Source organism: Aegilops tauschii, chromosome 3 (genome assembly GCF_002575655.3).
Source record: "Aegilops tauschii subsp. strangulata cultivar AL8/78 chromosome 3, Aet v6.0, whole genome shotgun sequence".
NCBI lineage: Eukaryota > Viridiplantae > Streptophyta > Magnoliopsida > Poales > Poaceae > Aegilops > Aegilops tauschii.
Window position 1 is genome coordinate 450,679,302 of NC_053037.3, and position 15,572 is coordinate 450,694,873.

General features: G+C 44.7%; 1 pseudogene; it reads right to left on the reverse strand.

Annotated features, from left to right (window-relative positions):
- LOC141020616 (receptor-like protein kinase At3g21340) overlaps window positions 1–8,104 on the reverse strand; it is a 31,008-nt pseudogene extending 22,904 nt beyond the window's left edge.
- Between the last annotated feature and the right edge of the window lie 7,468 nt (window positions 8,105–15,572).

A 15,572-nucleotide genomic window follows, 5' to 3' on the forward strand; every position in this document is an offset into this window, starting at 1 on the left:
CTGGGTACTACAATCGCTTGAATCAAGTGGGAGTTTATCTTCCAGATAAAATAGTGATTGACAGAATTCTCTAGTCACCATCACCAAGTTAGTAGAACTTCGTGATGAACTATAGTATGCAAGGGATGACGAAAGTAATTCCCGAGCTCTTCGTGATGTTGAAATCGACGAAGGTAGAAATCAAGAAAAACATCAAGTGTTGATGGTTGACGAGACCACTAGTTTCAAGAAAAGGGCAAAGGGAAGAAGGGGAACTTCAAGAAGAACGGCAAGCAAGTTGCTACTCAAGTCAAGAAGCCTAAGTCTGGTCCTAAGCCTGAGACTAAGTGCTTCTACTGCAAAGGGACTGGTCACTGGAAGCGGAACTACCCCAACTATTTGGTGGATAAGAAGGATGGCAAAGTGAACAAAGGTATATTGGATATACATGTTATTGATGTGTACTTTACTAGTGTTTATAGCAACCCCTCGGTATTTGATACTGGTTCAGTTGCTAAGAGTAGTAACTCGAAACGGGAGTTGCAGAATAAACAGAGACTAGTAAAAGGAGAGGTGATGATGTGTGTTGGAAGTAGTTCCAAGATTGATATGATCATCATCGCACACTCCATGTACTTTCGGGATTAGTGTTGAAACTAAATAAGTGTTATTTGGTGTTTGCGTTGAAGCATGAATATGATTTGATCATGTTTATTGCAATACGGTTATTCATTTAAGTTAGAGAACAATTGTTGTTCTGTTTAGATGAATAAAAACCTTCTATGGTCATACACACCAACGAAAATGGTTTGTTGGATCTCGATCATAGTGATACACATATTCATAATATTGAAGCCAAAAGATGCAAAGTTAATAATGATAGTGCAACTTATTTGTGGCACTGCAGTTTAGGTCATATTGGTGTAAAGCGCATGAAGAAACTCCATACTGATGGGATTTTGGAATCACTTGATTATGAATCACTTGATGCTTGCGAACCGTGCCTCATGGGCAAGATGACTAAAACGCCGTTCTCCGGTACTATGGAGAGAGCAACAGATTTGTTGGAAATCATACATACAGATGTATGTGGTCCGATGAATATTGAGGCTCGTAGCGGGTATCATTATTTTCTGACCTTCACAGATGATTTGAGCAGATATGGGTATATCTACTTAATGAAACAGAAGTCTGAAACATTTGAAAAGTTCATATAATTTCAGAGTGATGCGGAAAATCATCGTAACAAGAAAATAAAGTTTCTACGATCTGATCGTGGAGAAGAGTATTTGAGTTATGAGTTTGGCCTTCGGTTAAAACAGTGTGAAATAGTTTCACTACTCACGCCACCTGGAACACCACGGTGTAATGGTGTGTCCGAACATCGTAACCGTACTTTATTAGATATGGTGCAGTATATGATGTCTCTTACCAATCTACCACTATCGTTTTGGGGTTATGCATTAGAGACAGCTGCATTCACATTAAATAGGGTACCGTCTAAATCCGTTGAGACGACATCTTATGAACTGTGGTTTGGTAAGAAACCAAAGTTGTCGTTTCTTAAAGTTTGGGGTTGCGATGCTTATGTGAAAAAGTTTCATCCTGATAACCTCAAACCTAAATCGGAGAAATGTGTCTTCATAGGATACCCAAAGGAGACAGTTGGGTACACCTTCTATCACAGATCCGAAGGCAAGACATTCGTTGCTTTGTATGGATTCTTTCTAGAGAAGGAGTTTCTCTCGAAAGATGTGAGTGGGAGGAAAGTAGAACTTGATGAGGTAACTGTACCTGCTCCCTTATTGGAAAGTAGTTCATCACAGAAATCTGTTCCTGTGACTCCTACACCAATTAGTGAGGAAGTTAATGATGATGATCATGTAACTTTAGATCAAGTTACTACCAAACCTCGTAGGTAAAGCAGAGTAAGATCCGCACCAGAGTGGTACGGTAATCCTCTTCTGGAGGTTATGTTACTAGACCATGTCGAACCTACGAACTATGAGGAAGCGATGATGAGCCCAGATTCCGCAAAATGGCTTGAGGCCATGAAATCTGAGATGAGATCCATGTATAAGAACAAAGTATGGACTTTGATTGACTTGCCCAATGATCGGCGAGCCATTGAGAATAAATGGATCTTCAAGAGGAAGACGGATGTTGATAGTAGTGTCACTATCTACAAAGCTAGAATTGTCGCAAAAAGGTTTTCGACAAGTTCAAGATGTTGACTACGATGAGAGTTTCTCACTCGTATCTATGCTTAAGTCTGTCTAAATCATGTTAGCAATTGCCGCATTTTATGAAATATGGCAAATGGATAAACAAAACTACATTCCTTGATGGATTTATTAAAGAAGAGTTGTATATGATGCAACAAGAAGGTTTTGTCAATCCTAAAGGTGCTAACAAAATATGCAAGCTCCACCGATCCATCTATGGACTGGTGCAAGCATCTCGGAGTTGGAATATACACTTTGATAAGTTTATCAAAGAATATAGTGTTATACAGACTTGCGGTGAAGACTGTATTTACAAGAAAGTGAGTGGGAGCACTACAGCATTTCTGATAAGTATATGTGATTGACATATTGTTGATCGGAAATAATGTAGAATTATTCTGCAAAGCATAAAGGAGTGTTTGAAAGAAGTTTTTCAAAGATAGACCTCGGTGAAGCTGCTTACATATTGAGCATCAAGATCTATATAGATAGATCAAAACGCTTGATAAGTTTTTTCAATGAGTACATACCTTAACAAGATTTTGAAGTAGTTCAAAATAGAACAGTCAAAGAAAGAGTTCTTGCCTGTGTTACAAGGTGTGAAATTGAGTAAGACTCAAAGCCCGACCACGGCAGAAGATAGAAAGAGAATGAAAGTCATTCCCTATGCCTTGGCCATAGGTTCTATAAAGTATGCCATGCTGTGTACCAGATCTATTGTATACCCTACACTGATTTTGGCAAGGGAGTACAATAGTGATCTAGGAGTAGATCACTGGACAGCGGTCAAAATTATACTTAGTGGAATAAGGATATGTTTCTCGATTATGGAAGTGACAAAAGGTTCGTCGTAAAGGGTTACGTTGATGCAAGTTTTGACACTAAATCTAGATGACTCTAAGTCTCGGTCTAGATACATATTGAAAGTTGGAGCAATTAGCTAGAGTAGCTCCGTGCAGAGCATTGTAGACATAGAAATTTGCAAAATACTTATGGATCTGGATGTGACAGACCCGTTGACTAAAATTATCTCACAATCAAAACATGATCACACCTTAGTACTCTTTGGGTGTTAATCACATAGCGATGTGAACTAGATTATTGACTCTAGTAAACCCTTTGAGTGTTGGTCACATAGAGATGTGAACTATGGGTGTTAATCACATGGTGATGTGAATTATTGATGTTAAATCACATGGCGATGTGAACTAGATTATTGACTCTAGTGCAAGTGGGAGACTGAAGGAAATATGCCCTAGAGGCAATAATAAAGTATTATATATTTCCTTATATCATGATAAATGTTTATTATTCATGCTAGAATTGTATTAACCGGAAACATAATACATGTGTGAATACATAGACAAACAAAGTGTCACTAGTATGCCTCTACTTGACTAGCTCGTTAATCAAAGATGGTTATGTTTCCTAGCCATAGACATGAGTTGTCATTTGATTAACGGGATCACCTCATTAGGAGAATGACGTGATTGACATGACCCATTACGTTACCTTAGCACCCGATCGTTTAGTATGTTGCTATTTCTTTCTTCATGACTTATACATGTTTCTATGACTATGAGATTATGCAACTCCCGTTTACCGGAGGAACACTTTGTGTGCTACCAAACGTCACAACGTAAATGGGTGATTATAAAGGTGCTCTACAGGTGTCTCCAAAGGTACTTGTTGGGTTGGCGTATTTCGAGATTAGGATTTGTCACTCCGATTGTCGGAGAGGTATCTCTGGGCCCACTCGGTAATGCACATCACTATAAGCCTTGCAAGCATTGTGACTAATGAGTTAGTTACGGGATGATGTATTACGGAATGAGTAAAGAGACTTGCCGGTAACGAGATTGAACTAGGTATCGAGATTCCGACGATCGAATCTCGGGCAAGTAACATGCCGATGACAAAGGGAACAACGTATGTTGTTATGCGGTCTGACCGATAAAGATCTTCGTAGAATATGTGGGAGCCAATATGGGCATCCAGGTCCCGCTATTGGTTATTGACCGGAGAGGTGTCTCGGTCATGTCTACATAGTTCTCAAACCCGAAGGGTCCGCACGCTTAACGTTATGATGACAGTTTTATTGAGTTTTGATGTACCGAAGGAGTTCGGAGTCCCGGATGAGATCGGGAACATGACGAGGAGTCTCGAAATGGCCGAGACGTAAAGATCGGTATATTGGACGAATATATTTGGACTTCGGAAAGGTTCCGAGTGATTCGGGTATTTTTCGGAGTACCGGAGAGTTACGGGAATTCGTATTGGGTCTTAATGGGCCATATGGGAAAGGAGAGAAAGACCCCAAAGGGTGGCCGCACCCCTCCCCATGGGCTAGTCCGAATTGGACTAGGGAGGGGGGGCGCCCCCTTCCTTCTTTCTCCTTCCCCCTTCCCTTCTCCTACTCCCACAAGGAAAAGAGGAGTCCTACTCCCGGTGGGAGTAGGACTCCCCCCCTTTGGCGCGCCTCTTCCCTTGGCCGGCTGCCTCCTCCTTGCTCCTTTATATACGGGGGCAGGGGGGCACCCCATAGAGACAACAATTGATCCTTGAGATCTCTTAGCCGTGTGCGGTGCCCCCCTCCACCAAATTACACCTCGATAATACCGTTGCGGAGCTTAGGCGAAGCCCTGCGTCGGTGCAACATCATCATCGTCACCACGCCGTCGTGCTGACGAAACTCTCCCTCAACACTCGGCTGGATCGGAGTTCGAGGGACGTCATCGAGCTGAACGTGTGTAGAACTCGGAGGTGCCGTACGTTCGGTACTTGATCGGTCGGATCGTGAAGACGTACGACTACATCAACCGCGTTGTGATAACGCTTCCGCTGTCGGTCTACGAGGGTACGTGGACAACACTCTCCCCTCTCGTTGCTATGCATCACCATGATCTTGCGTGTGCGTAGGATTTTTTTTGAAATTACTACGTTCCCCAACATCACCTCGGTGAGATACACTGTTAAATTTAATGGAACCCTCTTGGATTCGTTTGCACCGTCGCGAGGGCTACGGCAAGGTGATCCACTCTCCCCTTTTTTGTTCCTACTGGTGGCTGATGGTTTGTCTGCTTTGTTGAAAGATGCTGAAGAAAAGGGGGAATATACACCTTTGAAAGTTTGTCGACGAGCTCCAGGCGTGTCACACTTGCTTTTTGCAGATGATACCCTATTATTTTTTAATGCAAAGGAGGAGCAAGCAAAAAAGGTATATGAGGTTCTCACTGTGTATGAACGGGCAACAGGACAATGCATTAACCCAGCTAAATGCAGTATACTTTTGGCAATTCGTGTACCATGGAGGACCAGGAAAGGGTCCGCTCTGTACTGAATGTGAATGTTCTGGACTTTGAGGACAAGTATTTGGGCCTTCCAACACCTGATGGCCGTATGTCGCGAGGTAAATTTCAGAATTTGCAATCCAGGCTACTGAAAAGAATCATCGCATGGGGACTCTCGCTGGTAAGGAAACGATGATAAAAGTTGTTGCACATGCCATCCCAACTTATATCATGGGTGTTTTCAAGCTTCCTATGTCCGTATGTGATGATCTGAATAGGATGGTGCGGAACTTTTGGTGGGGCTCTTCGGAAGGGAAGAGGAAAACACATTGGCTGGCTTGGCCCAAAATTTTGGCACATAAGATGAAGGGCGGTCTGGGCTTCAGAGACTTCCGCCTGTTCAACCAGGCCCTGCTTGCCAGGCAGGCGTGGCGTTTACTCACTAATCCTAATAGTTTATGTGCACAGGTGCTTAAGGCTCGCTACTATCCGGAGGGTCGCCTTGAAGATACTGTCTTCTCGGGGAACGCCTCCCCTACATGGCAGGGCATCCAACACGGCCTTGAGCTCTTGAAGAAGGGCATCGTGTGGCGTGTCGGTGATGGACATAACATCCGCATTTGGCGTGATCGTTGGCTGCCTACCGAGCCATCGCGCCAGCCCATTACCCAGCAAGGAACCTGCCGGCTCAGGAGAGTTGCCGAGCTCCTTGACGAGGCAGGCAACTGGCGTATGGACCTTCTCCGTCGCCACTTCCTCCCTCCGGACGTTGACTCTATCAGCAGCATCCGCACATCGCCTCGCGCCACCGACGACATCATCGCATGGGCGCCTGAGAGGAACGGTATCTTCACCGTTCGATCCGCCTACCACCTAGCCATGGACGAGCGCGAACGTCCATTGGCAACTGCTACGAGCAGGGCACCGGATGGTCATCGCACCATCTGGAAGATCATATGGGGGTGCCCTGCTCCCCCAAAGGTACATGTGTTCGCATGGAGAATTGTAACCAACTCGCTGGCTACCTGGGCTAACAAGTTTTCTCGCCACCTTGAGCTTACTAACATATGTCCCCTCTGTGGTGTGGAACGAGAGGACGGCTTCCACGCGATGTGCAGGTGCCCACTTGCCAGGGACCTTTGGCGAGCCATGGAGAAAGATTGGCCGATCCCCAAGGTGGACACCATAGAGAATGATGGGCCAGAGTGGCTCTTCACGCTTCTGAACCCTCTATCGGACACGACGCGTATGGTCGTCCTCATGATCATGTGGCGGGTGTGGTACATCCGCAATGAAATTACCCACGACAAGGCTCCTCCGCCCACAGAAGCATCCATGCATTTTCTTCACGTGTACATCACGTCTTTGCTAAGCATCCACCAATTCCCACATGCAGACTTGGTGAAAGGTAAAATGGTTGTGCATGAAGTTGGCCGGCCTATACATGCAAGCAGTGTGAAGGAGCCAATGCTTCAATGGGTACCCCCACCATCCGGCTAGACAAAGCTCAACACCGACGGAAGTTTTGTCCAGGCCACAGGTGCAGCAGGTGGTGGTATGGTCCTGAGAAATGAAAAAGGAGAGCTCATCTTCACAGCATGCAAGCAGTTGTTTACATGTAATAATAGCCTCCAAGCGGAGTTGGAAGCATGCATGGAGGGACTGCAACTGGCCTTGCACCGTACAAACATGCCCATCTTGGTGGAGTTGGACAGTACTGAAGCGGTCTCGATGCTGTCAGCACAGTCGGCGAATCACTCACAAGTCCGAGCGCTAGTCGAGGAAATACGTGGAATAGTAGCTGTTGAATCAAGGGAGATTTCCTTTTCTCATATTAGTAGATCACAAAATAATGTCAGTCACGCGCTCGCCGCGTATGGGCGTAGTGCCCCGCGCACGGCTGTTTGGTTGCGATCGGGATTAGACTGCATTGTAAACCTTTCAGAGGCTGAGAAGCCTCATTGAGTTAATGAAATCTTCCTTTATCCCGCAAAAAAAAAACTTTGGACAAGGTTTGCACCTGCAGCAACAGATATAGTTACCAATCATCCTAGAGCTGAAGCCAATTGCGTCATTTCATTGGATATGGACTCTGGAAAGGATTGATATCTTGCACACTTATAGTTTACTTTCTGTTGAAGAATCATTAATTTGACCTAGTTGGTCTTATGGTATACCTCAGGGAGGAAATCTGTTGACTCCGCTATTGATGTCTCCATAAGCACCTTTACCGCCACTTCATCAGCATTTTCCATTGTGCCATGATAAACAGTACCAAAACCTCATTTTCCAACTATTGAATGGACGTCATTTGTTATGTGCTCTAGCTCTGCGTAGGTGAACCTTCTGATGTCAATATGTAGGGGAGTCTCCTCTTCATACATAGCATAATCCTCAGTGTCTCCTGACATCCCCGCAGAGTCAAAAAGTAGTGTGTTACGTGAAAGTTTGGTGGGAAGCTGCAGTTTAATTTCTACCACCTATTCCATTGATGAAAGGGGATTTAAGAGCAAAATGTATTGTTTTACCTTTCCAGCACAATTTCCAGAGTATGCACATCACTTCTAGGAGGGATACAAGTACTACAGGAACTATCACTGCGATGACCATGGTAGATTAGGTGCTCTTCTTATTTGAACAGTACGTATCTTTGACTTTTGAGCATACGGGATTGCCTTCTAACCTAGTGGCACCATTACAGAACATATAGAAAAAAATGAACACATAAGATGTTAGCTACAACAGATCTACAAAATTATGATTAGAAGATGCCTCCATTTTCTAACACGACTAACATGCTAAACATGTATGCACTCTGAACGAATAAACTTCATGGTTTGTCATCTATGCATTCTAAAAGAAGAAACTTCATGGTTTGTAAATCATGTGCAGTTACTAACACTAGTAGAAAAAGAGGCTTCCATACGCCCCCATTAGTCCCTAAAATAATCGAACCGCGACAAAAGGGGTCTTTAGTCGCGGTTCGGGAGGAGACCCGCGACCAACTATCTGGGCCCAGCGCGCTCGGTCGACAGCTGGCGGACGGGAGGGGCTTTAGTCCCGGTTGGCCTGGCCAACCGGGACTAAAGGGCCTCAGGCTGGCCCGAAGGCCTTTAGTCGCGGTTGGCCAGGCCAACCGGGACTAAAGGCCCATCCCTATATATAGGACTCAGCTCACTTCACTTAGCCACAATTCAGAAGGGGGGTGGTGGGTTTGCTTTTGGTTCCTCCTATGCACACAAGGTGTTCGATGAAATGCCCGAGAGCATGAAACAAACATGATATGAAGTGTCCGAGCCACACTTGAGCTTTCTCATTTATTTTTCCTCCGCGATCGCGGTTAGCAACTTGAACCTTTCATGTGTCATTGATAAAATATGCATGTGTGTAGTTCATTGTTTAATTTGTATTATTTCTAGCTAGTTAGTTTAACAAATGCATGATGGTTAATTATATACTTTATATAATAATAATGCAGATGAATCGGCAATGGATGTACGGTCCCCGACTCTCCGGCGAGTTCACTACGGGTTTGAAAGATTTCCTCGTAGTGGCAAATGCGAACAAGCAGCGAGGTTTTATTATCTGTCCATGTGCTGTCTGTAAGAATCAGAAGGGTTACTCCTCCTCAAGAGACGTTCACATGCACCTGCTTCGGCACGGTTTCATGCGAAGCTATAATTGTTGGACCAAGCATGGAGAAAGAGGGGTTAGAATGGAAGAAGATGAAGAAGGGGATGATATCGATGACAACTATCATGATCATTTCGGTGATACTTTCATGGACGATGATGTTGAAGGTGGGGAAGGGTTAGGTGAAGGTGAAGAAGAGGCACATGATGAGCCCGTTGATGATCTTGGTCGGACCATTGCTGATGCACGGAGACGCTGCGAAACTGACAAGGAGAGGGAGAATTTGGATCGCATGTTAGAGGATCACAAAAAGTCGTTGTATCCAGGATGCGATAATAGTCTGAAAAAGCTGGGCTGCACACTAGATTTGCTAAAATGCAAGGCACAGGAAGGTGTAGCTGACTCATCATTTGAAAATTTGCTGAAAATGTTGAAGAATATGTTTCCGAAGAATAACGAGTTGCCCGCCAGTACGTACGAAGCAAAGAAGGTTGTCTGCCCTCTAGGTTTAGAGGTTCTGAAGATACATGCATGCATTAACGACTGCATCCTCTACCGCGGTGAATACGAGAATTTGAATGAATGCCATGTATGCACTGCATTGCGTTATAAGATCAGAGGCGATGACCCTGGTGACGATGTTGAGGGCGAGAAACCCAGGAAGAGGGTTCCCGCCAAGGTGATGTGGTATGCTCCTATAATACCATGGTTGAAACGTCTGTTCAGGAACAAAAAGCATGCCAAGTCGTTGCGATGGCACAAAGAGGACCGTAAGTCCGACGGGGAGTTGAGACACACCGCTGATGGAACGCAATGGAGAAAGATCGACAGAGTGTTCAAAGATTTTGCAGCTGACGCAAGGAACATAAGATTTGGTCTAAGTACTGATGGCATGAATCCTTTTGGCGAGCAGAGCTCCAGCCATAGCACCTGGCCCGTGACTCTATGCATCTACAACCTTCCTCCTTGGTTGTGCATGAAGCGGAAGTTCATTATGATGCCAGTGCTCATCCAAGGTCCAAAGCAACCCGGGAACGACATCGATGTGTACCTAAGGCCATTAGTTGATGAAATTTTACAGTTGTGGGGCAGACCTGGTGTACGTGTCTGGGATGAGCACAAAGAAGAGGAATTTGACCTACGAGCGTTGCTTTTTGTAACCATCAACGATTGGCCTGCTCTCAGTAACCTTTCAGGACAGACAAATAAGGGATACAATGCATGCACGCACTGCTTACATGAGACTGAAAGTGTACGTTTGGGTAATTGTAAGAAGAACGTGTACCTGGGTCATCGTTGATTTCTTCCCCGAAATCATAACGTAAGAAAGAAAGGCAAGCATTTCAACGGCAAGGCAGATCACCGGCCGAAGCCTGCGGAACGTACTGGTGCTGAGATATTTGATATGGTCAAGGATTTGAAAGTCATCTTTGGAAAGGGTCCTGGCGGACAATCAGTTCCGCGGGGAGTTGACGGGCACGCACCCATGTGGAAGAAGAAATCTATATTTTGGGAGCTAGAATATTGGAAAGTCCTAGATGTCCGCTCTGCAATCGACGTGATGCATGTTACGAAGAATATTTGTGTGAACCTGCTAAGCTTCTTGGGCATGTATGGGAAGACAAATGATACAAAGGAAGCACGGCAGGACCAGCAACTTTTGAAAGACCCAGATGACCGGCATCCGGAATGGTTTCAAGGTCGTGCCAGCTACGCTCTTACCAAAGAAGAGAAGGTCATTTTTTTGAATGCCTGAGCAGTATGAAGGTCCCGTCTGGCTTCTCGTCGAATATAAAGGGAATAATAAACATGGCGGACAAAAAGTTCCTAAACCTGAAGTCTCACGACTGCCACGTGATTATGACGCAATTGCTTCCGATTGCTTTGAGGGGGCTCCTACCGAAAAATGTTCGAGTAGCCATTGTGAAGCTATGTGCATTCCTCAATGCAATCTCTCAGAAGGTAATCAATCCAGAAGATCTACCACGGTTACAGAAAGATGTGGTCCAATGCCTTGTCAGTTTCGAGTTGGTGTTCCCACCATCCTTCTTCGATATTATGACGCACCTCCTGCTCCACCTAGTCGAAGAGATTTCCATTCTCGGTCCTGTATTTCTACACAATATGTTCCCCTTTGAGAGGTTCATGGGAGTATTAAAGAAATATGTTCGTAACCGTGCTAGGCCAGAAGGAAGCATCGTCAAGGGCTATGGAAATGAGGAGGTAATTGAGTTCTGTATTGACTATGTTCCTGACCTTAAGCCGATTGGTATTCCTCAATCGCGGCACGAGGGGAGACTAAGTGGAAAAGGCACGATCGGAAGGAAATCAACGATATGTATGGACGGTCATTCTATGACTGAAGCACACAACACAGTTCTGCAAAATTCCAGCTTGGTGGCTCCGTACTTCGAGCAACACAAGAATATTTTATGCTCGGACAACCCGGGAAGCCTGAATCCTGGATTAGAAAGGCCCACATGGAGACTTTCGGCAGTTGGTTGCGAAAACATTTAATGAATGACAATGATGTTGGAGATCAGCTGTACATGTTGGCCAAGACACCATCTTCGACTATAACGACTTTCCAAGGGTACGAGATAAATGGGAATACATTTTACACCATCGCCCAAGATAAAAAGAGCACCAACCAAAACAGTGGTGTCCGCTTTGATGCAGCAACCGAGAATGGGCAAAAGGTCACATATTATGGTTACATAGAGGAGATATGGGAACTTGACTATGGACCCTCCTTTAAGGTCCCTTTGTTCCGGTGCAAATGGTTCAAGCTAACAGGAGGTGGGGTAAAGGTGGACTAGCAATACGGAATGACAATGGTGGATTTCAACAATCTTGGTTACCTTGACGAACCATTCGTCCTTGCCAAAGATGTCGCTCAGGTTTTTTATTTGAAGGACATGAGTAGCAAGCCGAGGAAACGGAAAGATAAGAAAACGATCAGTACATCATGCGATGATCCAAAGCGCCACATTGTTCTTTCAGGGAAAAGAAACATCGTGGGAGTGGAGGACAAGACAGACATGTCAGAAGATTATAATATGTTTGGTGAAATTCCGCCCTTCAAAGTGAACACTGACCCAAGCATTAAGTTAAATGATGAGGATGCTCCATGGATACGGCACAATCGTAAGCAAGCAGGGACACAAAGGAAGAATTGATGTGTAATAATTTATTGTACCAAACTTTGTTGAATGGATCATGTGAATTAAAACGTACGATGGCGAATCCGGATGATTTGTATTTGGTCGATGAACTGAATGATGTATCAAACCTTTCGTCAAACCTTCAAGGGATCTAGGATGTAGAACAAAACAATAGGTCTGAATTTTTAAAATGAATTAGTTTTATTTTTCTGGATTTTTTATATATTATTAGTATTTTTAAGATTTTAAAATGAATTATTTTATTTTTTTGAATTTTTTGATATATTATTTCTATTTTTAAGATTTTAAAATGAATTAGTTTTATTTTTCTGAATTTTTTGATATATTATTTGTATTTTTAAGATTTTCAAATGAATTAGTTTTATTTTTTTCAATTTTTTGATATATTATTTCTATTTTTAAGATTTTAAAATGAATTAGTTTTATTTTTCTGAATTTTTTGATATATTATTTGTATTTTTAAGATTTTCAAATGAATTAGTTTTATTTTTTTGAATTTTTTGATATATTATTTCTATTTTTAAGATTTTAAAATGAATTAGTTTTATTTTTCTGAATTTTTTATATATTATTTGTATTTTTAAGATTTTAAAATGAAAAGTATATGAAAAAGGACCTTTAGTCGCGGTTCGTGACACGAACCGCGACTAAAGGCTCTTTCCGCGCGGGAACGAAAGCGGCGCGAAAGAACCTTTAGTCGACACCAACCGCGACTAAAGGTCCCCAACCGGGACTAAAGGGTACCTTTAGTCGCGGTTGGTGTCCCCAACCGGGACTAATGCTCTGTCTATATATACAGCACTTAGTAAATTTTCCCCCACCTCCCATTCACCTCTCGACGCCGACGCCCTGCCCCGACGCCGCTAGGCTACTGCCCCGATGCCGATCGACGCCAACGCCCTGCCCCGACGCCGATCGACGCCGACGCCCCAAGTGAGCTCTGCCCCCACTTCCCCTGCCCTACGCCGCCGCCCTTGCCCTGCACTGCCGCCGCCGCCCCTGCCCTGCCCTGCACGCCGCCGACACCGCTGCCCCTGCCCCTGCGCGCCGCCGCCGCTGCCCCTGCCCCTGCGCCTCGCCGCCGCTGCCCCTGCCCCTGCGCGCCGCCACCGCTGCCCCTGCCCCTGCACTGCGCGCCGCCACCGCTGCCCCTGCCCCTGAGCGCCGCGCCGCCGCCGCTGCCCCCGCCCCTGCCCTGCCCTGCGCGCCGCCGCCACCGCTGCCCCTGCCCCTGCGCGCCGCCGCCGCTGCCCCTGCCCCTGCGCGCCGCTCCCGCTGCCCCTGCCCCTCCGCCTCCCGCCGCCGCCTGCCGTCCTCCACAGGAAAGAGAGAGTAGAGAGGAAAAAGAAAAGGAAAAAGAAAAGGAAAGAGAGAAGGAAAAAGAAAAGGAAAAAGAAAAGGAAAGAGAGAGCAGAGAGGAAAAAGAAAAGGAAAAAGAAAAGGAAAGAGAGAGCAGAGAGGAAAAAGAAAAGGAAAAAGAAGAGGAAAAGGAAAAAGAAAAGGAAATTTATTTGGGAATAATTGTATAAATCATTAAATTTGAGCGACGGCGGAGGAAAAAGAAAAGGAAAAAGAAAAGGAAAGAGAGAGCAGAGAGGAAAAAGAAAAGGAAAAAGAAAAGGAAATTTATTTGGGAATAATTGTATAAATCATTAAATTTGAGCGGCGGCGGAGGAAAAAGAAAAGGAAAAACAAAAGGAAAAACAAAAACTTCTATGCAAATTAGTGCTCAATAAAAAACTGAAAAGGAAAAAGAAAAGGAAAGAGAGAGCGGAGAGGAAAAAGAAAAGGAAAAAGAAAAGGAAATTTATTTGGGAATAATTGTATAAATTTGACCAAAAAACATCAATTTTATTTTTTAATAGCTCTTAATCATTCAACCGTCGCTGCTCCTCCTCTATGTCCCCTTAATCTTAATTTTTAATTGCAGGAGTGACATATGGCGGACGATAGAGCCGAGCCGCTTAGGGATCCGGAGGCTGAACGTTATTTAATGGGCATCATAAACAACGAGATTCCTTATGCGCCGGGCTCAGAATATGAGCAAGAAGAGGATGTAGTCTCTTCTTTTCTGAACCTTGACGGTGGAACAGACATTGTCGATGATCAAGAAGGTGAAGGAACGGACATTGTCGACGGAGGTCAACCGTCAACAAACGACGATCTTGAATTGCAAGTAGCAACCACCTCCGGCGAGGTATATATATACATTGAGCCTCTCGTGATACAAACTTACTGAAATGTGAATACATATGTATTAACGCGCGCGACTCTCTTTCTTTTTTTAGCCCTCGGCCGGATCGAGTACGACAAAGCGTGGCAAATCCAAGGCGATGAAAACAGGAGAAACATATGCCATTGATTTTGTCAGTGACACCGGCAAGCCCCTACAGCACACCTCAAAGTTTATCAACCAATGCGGAGTCGTTGTTAGAGACAACGTCCCGATCACCATCCAGGAATGGAAGGAGCCAAAGAAGGCACGTCTTGGTTTCAGTTTTGTCGACAAGAGAACGAAAAAGGATTGCTGGAGAAAGCTTATGGAACATTTCATTCTACCTCCGGAATACAACAAAGTCGATGAATTCGGTAACGAGGTTCTGGGTGGACGTGAGAGGAGGAGGCTAGTTAAAGAGTTCGCTCTTCAGAAGATGGGCGAAGCATTCCGGAACTTCAAGAAAAATTTAACCCGTGACTATGTCAACAAGGGCAAGACTCCGGATTTCAATGGACAACATGAGAAACTGAAACATGATTGGCCAGAATTTGTGAGGCAAAAGAAATCGGAGCATTTCAAGGAAATATCGAAAAAAATAAGGATAATGCGAGTAAGAAAAAGTTCCATCATATTATGGGCCCAGGAGGATACCGCCTTTCGGAGCCTAAGTGGCAGAAGATGGAGGAGGACCTGAGGGTGCGAGGAATCACTCTAGGTACAGAGGGATGGGACCCAAGGGCCAAAAGCTGGTGGTACGGGAATGGGGGATCGCTAGACCTGGAAACAGGGGTGTGTGTTCACCGGAAGAAAAAGTTTGCTCCCACCCAAGCCCTTATTGACGCAATGACCCAAGCTCAAGAGGGCTTGATCAAGTTCAACAGAGAGAAAGACGCACTGACAACAGCCCTCGGGAATGATGAACACGGAGGACGTGTACGAGGCAAAGGCAGAATTCCGTGGAAAGTAGGGTTTTCCCAGGACAATGACCCGTACTGTTACAGAAGCCGTAAGAGAAAGACGGACGGGGATGCAGATCTTTTGG